Below are 11,448 nucleotides of genomic sequence, written 5' to 3' on the forward strand. Positions count from 1 at the left end.
GACTCTTCAGAGGCAGGAGGAATGGAGGATGGAGGGAGATGGCTTATGGGAAAGGGCAGGCCACTGTGCCTGAGAGCAAGAATCTGGAAATAGAATCGGTGCCCCAGGTGTCCTCTCGCTCTCTCAGTCCGCCTCCCCCCTCCCCACAGCTCTTCTCTGTCCTTCCCTTTCTCCTCAGCATGAAGCAATGTGACCTTTGTAGCAGATGAAGCATGCGCTGCTTCCCAGCATGATTCAAAGGACGTGCGGTCCAGGCACCAGGCAATTCTAAAAGTGGACGGCGATGGCTGGTCTGCTGTCTGTGATGGAAGCCACACGGCAGCACACGGCAGGGTCTGCACAGGAGCTGATGGAAGCAGCTGGAAGGCATGTGGGGGGAGGTCAGCAGAAGCAGATCCTGGGTGCAGGAGGGGCCATACCCCAGGAGAAAGGGAGCGGGTGGCCTGGACTCTGTGCCCTTTTGCCTGCAGCCTCTGCAGTTGAACACAGACGGCAAGAGGGCAGGCTGGGTTATGGACCCAGAAAAATGAACTACAAATTCTCTCCACCCTCATCTCTGATACCAGAGCCTCCCCAACCCCCGCCTCCAACACACACACACACACACACACACACACACACACACACACACACACACACAGAGCCCTGAAACATCAGCAAGTCTGAGTGAGCAGAGTGGCCGCAACCACGACAGCGTGCCACCATGGATGGAGGAGGCACAACCATTGCTGGAGCACAGCAGACCCGTCTCCAGAAAGCACAGTCCTCATGCCCACCAGGTACCGTGCAGGGTCCCAGCGCCTGAGTCCCCACTGTCTCAAGAGCAAGGGGCTCGACCAGCAGGAAAGGGTCTCGCCACAACCCTCGGAGCACCAGTACTGGATCATGGCATTCAGTATTCTGCTCTCTGGGTTGACTGACCCTTCGAGTTCAGAATGAACTTCCTCTCCCAGAGTCTTTGAATTGCTCTGCAATCAGTTCCAGCCAATACCGATATGGCCACTGCAGGCCAGGCCTGTTGGTGCCAGGAGCTACTAGTTGAACTACTAGCCGCAAGGTCAGCAGTTCAAACCTGCCAGGCACTCTGCTGGCAAAGGCTGGGCTTTCTACTCAAGTAAAGAGTTTTAGACAAAACTCAAAGTGCAGACTGTGGAGAGCTCCCCTGCCCCCACCCCCACACCCCCTGAGGCCATGGCACAGCAGGAAAGAGGGTGGGGAGGAGGAGGTGCTGGGAGGGAAGGACCCCTGTGAGCCCCTCTTCAGTGAGTCTCCCCTTGCTGGCCTTGTGTTTCTCCTGTGTAAGCTAACGTGCTGGAAGGAGGGTAACTGGCGCCCTTTGTTTAATGGACTCTGGCGAGCCAGGGGAGCTCACAGGGAGGCAGTGAGACCCCAGCCTGTGGGTCCCTGTACCATACTCAGGCACCTCATGGTCTGGGGTTCCAGGAGCTGAGGCTTAGGCCTGGATCGGATCCGACTGCCCTGGGAAGGCCAGGAAACTTGATCTCCCACTTAGTCTGCATCAGAGGGCTTGGGAGTCTGCTTGTGCTTCCCAATCACGGTGGGAAATGTGCAGTTTCTCCCATTGAGATTTGATTTTAATGAGAGGCTAGATTGAGAGAGAGAGAGAGTAATTATTTAGATAGGATGCATGTGTCAGGTTAATTTAACATCAGCTTTTAGATCGGTCTGGTTTAATTATTCCATTAACTGTTTTTGACTAGCAATTTCAATAATTGGGTTATCATAGCCGGTGTGCAGTTGCTTTCCGGGCTCTAGTCATGGTGTTGAATAGACAGTGAGGGCCCAGCTCCTCCTGTTGGTGTCTTCGGAGGAAGTGTGGGGGTTCGTGCAGGCACTTGCCCGGTGCTTAGTGTGGGCTGCCATCAGCCCCACCTTAAGGAGGAAACTGAGGGACTGAGTCATGAAGAAAACTGCCCAGGGATACCGAGCTGCTACAGGCTTGCATTCTAGCCCTGGGTGTCTCGCTCCCCAACACAGCTCTACACCACAGCCCAGCTCCCCACTGAACAGCAGAGACCCTGCCTGCCAGGAGGAGGCCAGCCCACTCCTGCTGATCCATCAGGAATTCCGCTCCACAGGAATGCAGTGACCAGGGCCTATGGAGATCATCCAAGAGAAGAGTCCTGGGGAGCAGGGTCCCAGGGGGACCGGGTCCCAGTAGAGGTGGAAGCTGTGTTCATGCAGAAACCAAGGGTCCCTAGTTTGGGGGAGCAGGGGGAGTATGTCCAATGGAAAGGGACCCAGAATCCCCCTGACACCATGCCCCACATTTAGGGTAAACAGAGCTCAATAAAATGGGATATCTGACTGTGCAGGGCAACAATTCATGGCTGTGGCCCAAGGTGGATCTGCAGTTACCTTATACCCCAGGGGGATGATTATATGGGTTTTTGTTTTCCTGCCTTTTTTGTTTGTTTTTTGTTTCTCTCTCTTTGCATGTTTGGCAGTTGGTTTACTAATGTAGTTGGTCCTATGAGGGTTCAATTTTGTCATGAGACAACTGCCAAAGGAAACCTTATTTGCGCATATCCCATGGACATGAAGATGAATTCTGGGATCCTACTTAACTGTAGCCCCAACCCATGAACAGTTAGTTCTGATAACATGGCCCTTGATACTTGCCTTCATGAAATGATCAGTGAAGATAAGGTGCTACAGCAAAATGTGGTGAAGAAAGCAGATGGTGCCCTGCTATCGATCAGAATAGTGCCTGGGGCCTTACAGACTTGGATTCAAACAAGCAGCCATCTTCTGCAAGGAGTCAGCCAAGTCCACACGGAAGAAGCACACTAGCTTGTGTGACCCAAAGACGACTGTAACAAAATCCAAACATGACGAAAGGAAAAGTGTCAGCGATAAACTTGTGGACATCCAATTTGTTGAAGACAGTGGGAGACCCAAACCCATCTTCAGAGCATCTAGTCAGACTAAGCCATTGGCAGACCCCCTCTAGCCACAAGCAAAGGTCTAGAACAGCCTTACAATCAAACAGATCATTGTAATCCTGACTATGCTGGATCAAGCTTGTTATTTGTCCAGTTGGCCCTCCCTCTAGAACCAACCTGCATTTGCTCCAGGTGCAAGGATCCCTTGCTTGTTCCATGACAAAAATCCCTCCCTGGCTTTTTGAATATTGATGGTGGCCCTTTTCTCTTACTCATTTATATTTTTAGCTTTATATTATGGTTGTTTTATCCTTACCATCTCATTTTATTTCCGTTCTTTATTGTTTCTGTTGGGTTGACCAGTCTGTGGAGCACAGGAGTGGATGCATAGAGATAATAACTGATGCAAGGGTTTGTAGAGGAGGTAGGGGTTGGTAGCAGGGAAAAGGGGAGGGTGGAAAAAATGTTGAGTGTGAGGAGTGACTTCAGGGTTTTGATGTGCATGTGTAGATAACATTTATGATCCAGGATCTTACATATTGTGTATTATAATTAGCATGATTATTTGCTGCATATGAATTTATACCTGCCCATTTCCTGAGACCCTGAAATATTGGGTCAGTGTCAGGAAAACATTCATTGCTCTTCCATGTTTTCTTCCATAAGCCTTTCTCTGTGAGCACTGTGTGAGCTACAACTACCTGTTCTCCCAGAGAAGCAGGAGAAAAGCCTGAAGAGAGAATAAGGCCTCTGCTTTGGAGAGCATCATCAGGAATGCTCTTGTCATATTCCGTGCTGTCTAATGTCATTCTAGTTTGCTCTTCTAGTTACATCTTGCTATGCCATTGTCACTCAATCTTCCTGGAAGCGTTTTCTGGTTAATTGTTTTTGACTGTTGCTCATGTTCTGAATCAACAAAATGTGTCAGAATCATTTTTTCACTTTCTCTCTTAAGTAATTCCTTTCCTTTTTTGTTTCATATTTTGAACCTCAACTTAAATAGTTGAGTCAGTTTCTCAAAACCTGAATGCTGGAGAAATGCTATCCACTGAAAATATAATACTACAATTTATGAAAAATATCACCTGGTCCTTCGTGTTAGAAGCCTGTGGGTTGCAAAGCACTGAAGTTCAGGACAGCAACCAAAAGAGACACACGAGTTAAGTGCATTTTCTGTGGGACAGCAGTGCTCAGGAGAGTCTTAAGAAGGTATCATGGTATCATGGTACATGTCTAATATTAAAAAATCCCAAACAAACAACTATATTGAAGCAAACGAGGGGGGTTAGAGTGGAGACCCAAAGTTCATCTGTAGACAAATATCCCCCCACAGAAGGGTTATAAGGAAGGGATGATTCAACCAAGGTGCAGTATAGCACTGATGAATCACACATCATTCCTCTAGTTCCCGAATGCTTCCCTACACACCCCCACCCCGCCCACTACCATGACCCAGTTCTACCTTACAAATCCAGCTAGACCGGAGAACGCACGTTGGTATAAATAAGAGCTCTCAACACATGACATTCAGGAAAGATAAACCCCCCAGGAACAGTTGTGGTAGTAGCAATATCATGAGGGTAAGGCAGTGGTTCTCAACCATCCTAATGCCGTGACCCTTTAATACAGTTCTTCATGTTGTGTTGACCCCCAACCATAAAATTATTTTATTTGCTACTTCATTACCTGTTATTTTTTCTACTGTTATGAATTGGGTGACCCCTGTGAAAGGGTCATTCAACTGTCAAAGCAGTCATGACCCACAGGTTGAGAACCTCTGGGATAAGGGGATAGTCAGGGAGGAGGAAGGGTGAGAAAGGGGGAACCTATCACAAGATTGGATATATAGCACCCTCTTCCTGAAGGGGATAAATAACAGAAATTTGTGTGAAGGGAGACAATAGACAGTGTAAGATATGAAATAATAATAACAATATATAATTGACCAAGGGTTCATGAGGGTGAGAGGGTAGGGGAGAGAAGGGAAAAAAGAGGAGCTTGTACCAAAGGCTCAAGTAGAAAATGTTTTGGTGAGGAAAGGGTTAAATGGCTCAGGTACCACTGCTGCTGCTCCACATTGGGAGCCTGCAGGGAAAGGGACAGTGGAAAGAGCTTGAACTGGGAAGGTATGTGCAAGAGATAGTCACAGGCATTTCAGGAACTGAGCGGGGGTGAGAGGCAAGACAGGGAGAGAAGACAGAGGAAATTCCACAGTACTTATGGTGTTTTTCTGAACCATCTATAAATTTTGCAGACATGATGAATCCTGCGCATCTTTCTGGTTGGTGCCAATAATTCCAATGAGCCGGTTGTCACTTAATAGTAGGGAAGATGGCTGGAATAAGCTTTGTAAACAGAAGATATGTCTGCTGCTGTCTTCAGTAATGCTGCAGCCTAACCTTAGAACTACTACATAGAAAAATTGCCAAGGGCTTTGAGGAGGTTGATTAAGAAGCATCAATGTGTAAAGAAGAAATGGGTTTTGGAGAGTGTGAGGTAATGAAGACACTCTAGGGTACACCTGATGGATTCAAGGAACTCTGTACTGCCCAGTCCTCCATGCCCAGGCTACATGGGAGCCTCAGTCGGGCAGGAGTAATGAAGGGCTGGATGGAGAGAATAGTGGGCTCAAAAATGTAGGCTGTCCTTTGACCATTCACAGACACCTCTTAGGCAAAGTGCTCTCTCTGCAGAATAACAGACAGATGATTTCAAAAGAAGAATTACCCTACAATGGCTCAAAAGAAACAAAGGAGCCTCTGTTTATAAGCACAAGGCTCCCTCATATGCAAATCATTCTTCAAGCACTAGGTTAAAATCCCAGCCTTGGGCACTGAAGGCTATCAGTTCTCTTCTGACAGGGCTGAGTCCCTTGGGAAAGCACAGCTCTGTGCTTGGTGACAGTTCCCAAGGTGATGGGTCTCAGATGTCAGTGTGGAATCTATGGGGATGGTTGTGACTGCAAGTGAGTGACAGAGACCAATGATCTTTATTTACAGGAGTCCTGTCCCAGGTGCAGCTTCAGGAGTCGGGCCCAGGATTGGTGAAACCCTTCCAGAAGCTGGCCCTCGCCTGCACCGTCTCTGGTTTCCCCATCACAAGCTATGGTTATGACTGCAACTGGATGTTCCAGACCTTGGGGAAGGGGCTGCAGTGGATGGGAAACATATGGTATGATGGTGATACGAATTATAACCTGTCCTTCCAAATCCGACTCTCCATTACCAGAGTGAGACACATCAAAGAACCAGTTCTCCCTGCAGCTGAGCTCCGTGACTGCTGAGGACACAGCCGTGCATTACTGTGCAAGGGAAACACAGTGAGGGGAAGTCAGTGTGAGCCCAGACACAAACCTCCCCTGCAGGGAAGACACTGGCAGCAGGGTGCGTGCAGGACCCACCAAGCTCAGACACCCAGCCCTAGACAGACAGATGGATGACAGGGAGGATTTCCTGGTGATGTTAGGGCTTCCTCTCAGCCATCAGCATCCCCAGGGAGGTTTACCGGTCTTTCTTTTTTTGTCCTCTACTTTTTTTTCTTCCTTCAGGCTTTAAAGGGAGAACTAGCATTCTGTTTGCAGTACAACTAGTGACAAAAAGTGACTCTGACCCTTCATTGTCATCCTATAGGATCCACTTTCCTTTTTGAGAAACAGATTATCATCTGAATTCTTACCCTATTCTCACAATAATATATTGAGTTCCTACTGAGTTCGTTTTTATCATCAACCATGAGTGTTTGCATTCTAAACAGATCTCACAGATATGAGAAAATTAAGAGTGGGGAATGGGAGAGGGAGACGTCACTTCAAGTCAAACCCCCATTGTTGTATCATGGAAACATAATGCAGTTAGGATAATTATCTACTTTGTTTTGGTGTAACTTAGCTAGAAATTCCCTGTCAATGTGACCCTGAGCTAAACCCTTCTATCTTGTCTCACAGTGAATCCTGTGATAATGTCCAGGCACGAATTCTTGCTGGTACTGTACAAACCTCTCCCAACTTCACTCATGTCAAATTTTAATTAAAAAACAATTTTAAATGCTGCCCAGACCTCTCTCATCCTTAAACCATATAACTTCTTTCCCCCCCACCCTCCATGCCCAGCTTTGCCCCGAGAGATGTGCTTCCCAGTGGATTATTACCCAAATGCCAACATCCTCCAGTTCTCCGAAAGTGCCCTTGTCCTTTACCCCATTCCCTCCTACCCTACAAAGTCAGGCAAAGATGGATGCCAATCTTCGCTTCTGTAAACAGTTGGCTGGAAGGAAAGCACACCTCCAATACCCACCCACCCCCATTTACCCATGGAAAGAAATGTCATGCCCTCAACCACTCCCCCTGTCAAATCAGCTGCAGTTTTTGTCCTTATAATCCCCACCTGAATATCACTCTCGGCTTCAGGGAATGTTTGAGAGAGACTTGAATCCTCCTGATAGCCACTGGCTAGAATAAAGACTCCTACTTAAGACATAATTGGCATTATAGTGGTTATTAATTTCTCACAACATACAACATTTTGCAGATTCCTGCAAGATAATTGGGTGGGGAGAACTCCAGGGTAGGCACCACCTGAAGAGGTTCCAGAGCGCCGGACTTTCTCATTGACCTGGCCTGGCAGCTGTCCAGGAGATGCTCACCCAGAATCTTTATTTGGAGTTTACCTGGTTCACCTCCAGAGGTAAGGACCTATTTTCTCTCTGATTTTGAACTAATCTATTGGGACTTGGAAGTGGGGGAGCCCTTTGTCTTACTCTCCCTGGTAAACTCTTCAGTGAGTCACTTGAAGAGTCTGGCTGTTATGCTACTGACTTTTTTGGGTTTCATGTTCCAATGACCCCATCATGATTGTCCTATCTCCTTCCTTGTCTCCTCGTGTTTCCCCTCGTATTGGTCTTAGCCCTTGGATTGGCAGTGGCTGCCCCCGTGGAGTGGACTCCTCTCCAGAAATTCCTGCTGGCTCTCCTTTATGTTTTGGGGTCACGTTGTTTTTAGTCCTACAGCGCCTGATTACATGAGTGATAGTCCTCTGGACCGCCTGGTTACTCAGTTTTCTATTTCATTTAGTGTTTGTTACAAGATATTCAATGGTTTCATCCTTACATGTGGACCGTAGATTATGTTTGAGTGGATTACTGACCTCTGCTTTCAGGGGACTCTCTCAGCTTTACCTCCTACAAGTCTCTTTGTTTACCTTTCTCCTGTCATTTCCCTGCTGAACCAACTAGCATCATGGGAGGCTCTTGTTCTACAAGTAGCACTCCTCTACAGTGAATGTTGAACAGTTTTAAAGCTGAAATTACTGATGAGGATGGAGTAAAACTTAGTCCCAGAAAACTCTGGACCCTTTGTGAATTAGAGTAGCCTACATTTGGGGTTGGGTGGCCTCACATGGTGTATTAGTCTGGGTTGACTGGAGGAACAAATTAATAGAAATTCATATGTGTATAAGAAAGAGCATTATATACAAGGGTAATTATATATTGAGAAAATCTCTCGCCCAGTCCAAATCAAGTTCATAAACCCGATATTAACCCATATGTCTGATACCAATCTGAAAATTCCTCTTCAGACTCATGCAACACATGCAATGATACAGAATTCAGGAAGATCAGACCAGTGGGTGGAAAGTCTTATGGATCCAATGATGGGGGAAGCATCTCAGCACTGGCATGAGTCTCCACATAGCTCCTTCAGCCCCAGGGCTCTAGCACCGATCCAAGTGTCTTGTCTGCAAAAATTTCTTGAAGAGAGTGGGCGTATCCTGCATCCAACAAGCTATTTATCTCCGTAGTGCCTCCAAATGAGGTCATCAAGCAGTGACATGATTGACAGATTAAACTCCACCCTTTCATTCTTAATAGTCTCATGTTGGCACCAGATTATGTAACTACAACATATGGGAACTTATGACCCTAAGATATCCCAAGCAGTGTGGAATGTAGTAACAGGGAAACCTGGCCACCTGATCAATTCCTCTATATTGACACATGGATAAATCTTAGACAGGACCCAGCGTAGTTAAAAAACTGTGCCAAGAAGGCAGGTCTCCAGGTTATATCAACAAATTCAGACTCAGGGACTTCCTTATAAACTAAGGGAAGTGCGACAGATAACACATGCCCCCAAGGATCCAATCCCCAAGGCAGTCTACCTGCACTTCCCATGGAGTCTGACCTTCCTCCGCCTTATGTTAAACCCTCACAGGGACTGAATGCCCCATAAACTCCCTCAGAATCAAAAGACTAGGCTTTGTCTCCTATCCGCACCCATAGTAGGCCTTCTCGCAATGTCCCTGCGAGAGGTACTGCCCGGGACAGGGGACCCAAAAGACTGACCTTTCTTAGTTTATGTCCCTTATTTAACCAGCGATTAGTACAATTGGAAAAACCAACATCTATCATTTTCAGATAAACCTCAGGTTCTAATTAATCTCCTAGAATCTGTGTTCTAAACTCACCATTCCACTTGGGATGTCTGTCATTAATTACTCATCATTGCCTTTACAGTGGAAGAATGAAGTCACATTTATCAGGAAGCCCAGAAGGCCATTAGAGGACCCAAAGGGCCTGGGGCCCAACTGGAGGATGTATTTTTCCCCAAACAGAGCCAGATGGGACCCAAATGCCTCAGAGAGCATCTGTGCTCTAGACACTTGCCATCAGTACCTGCCAACAGGGTTCAAGGAGCCGCTGGATGCCCACAGAGTTGTTAGCAGTGGTTTTCAGGGGCCACAGGAATCCTTGGCTGCCATTTTAGAACCGTTCTAGAACACTTACCGTACTTGCATTCCTACTGACCCTGAGGGCCCTGAAAATAACAGAGCTCTACATTTGGCCTTGGTTACCCAATCTTCACCAGATAGCAAGAGAAAACTCCAAAAGTTAGATAGGTTTCAAGGAATGAATGTGTCCTGGTTATTAGAAATAGCCCAAAAGGTATTTGACAATAGAGATGACCCAACTAGTAAAACCATAACAGAGGTCATTGTAGCAGCCTTACGGGAGACACAAGCCTATCATGGGTGGCACATAGGGGAGAAAAGTCACACCTTGGAAGACCAAGGCTGCCCTTGGGCAAAAACCAATGTGCTTATTGTGAAGAAAAGGGATGTTGGAAAAGTAAATGCCCTGAGAAAACCAAGAGGGTCCCCACTCTTCCATCCTGTCCTGTACTTAGCTTAGAAGAAAATGGACAGACTTCTGGCAAGATGGTGACTAAGTAACATGCACCAGAGGGACTCTGTAGAAATCAGAACAGGAGAGTCACTGAGAGGGAAATTCCACACTGCCAGGTCGCAGGAGGAGCATCATAAAGATAAGTATCCACAGATCCACTGGGTTTTAAGGAACTGTGGGCTTTTGGCTTACCATGTGGAGGCCAGCTAAGGCTTAACCTTAGCCCAGCCACAGTCTCGGAAAGAGGGGGACTCCTTTGTCCAGCCCAAGGGCTTTATCTCAACATAGCCTGCCACCACCTCAGAGCAGGCTTAAACCTCTCCAGCCCCACAGTCAGGTGATTAGGGCTCAGCTATATAGTTATTTTTGTTTCTCTCTCTCTCTTTCCTCTCACAGTCTCAGTGAGCTATTTTTTTTTCTCCTCTCTTTTCTCTCACAGGTCACTGCCAGCCTCCACGCCATACCCCTTACCCAGGGCAATGATGCCTGCTCTCCACTCAGCTAGAGGAGCTCATCCCTCTGTGGAGTAACACATAGCTGGGGAAATTCAGCCCATCTGCTGCAGGGGAACTCACGCCTACCCTCCAAGGCCCTCCAAGGAGATGGGGGAGGCCCTCCCAGCTATTTTGGATGCTTTACTTAGTTGGGGAAGCTCCTGCCCATCCTCCATGGTCCCATGTGGCTCAGAGAACTTCCTGCCACCTGCTGTAGTTCTTCACACAGCCTAAGGCCTCTCCGCCAACACTCTCCAATGATCCACACTGCTGTAGTAGCCTCTGCCCAACCTACATGGCAATGGAGCTATCGCAATTCCTCCCACCATCCAAAGCGGGCACACCCACCCACCCTCCGTAACACTCCAGTTGTAGCAAGCACCCCACATGCCCTCTGAGACACCCCATGTCACCATGGGACACACTACCATGACTTCCTGGGAGATCATCCAGTGCAGCGCCACCCTCATGGGTCCACAACAACCCATGTCCCCTGAGAGGACCATCCAACTTGCCCTCCAAATAACCGAATACTGGTTGGCTAGAGAAAAACTAAAACCACAGGAGAGTAAAGCGGCAGCCCAATCTCAAAGGCTTCAGGTATTTCAAAGAAGCATTCCTAAGAGTCTCCCAAAGAGATACCCTAGGACTCTCTGACTCTCTGGAGAGTTGCACTTGACTCCCCTAAAACAACACAACACAAACAGCAATCAGTCCCAACACTCTCAATTAAAAAACACAAGAAACAAAAGGCAATGCCAGAAGTCCGGAACTTAATGATGTGCACAGAAGCGGACATTCATTAACCACAGAAAGAAATTCTCAGAGTGCTGGTTGGAGTTGTACAGGATATGAGGGAAACAATATAG

This window comes from Tenrec ecaudatus, chromosome 12 (assembly GCF_050624435.1).
Source record: "Tenrec ecaudatus isolate mTenEca1 chromosome 12, mTenEca1.hap1, whole genome shotgun sequence".
Classification (NCBI taxonomy): domain Eukaryota; kingdom Metazoa; phylum Chordata; class Mammalia; order Afrosoricida; family Tenrecidae; genus Tenrec; species Tenrec ecaudatus.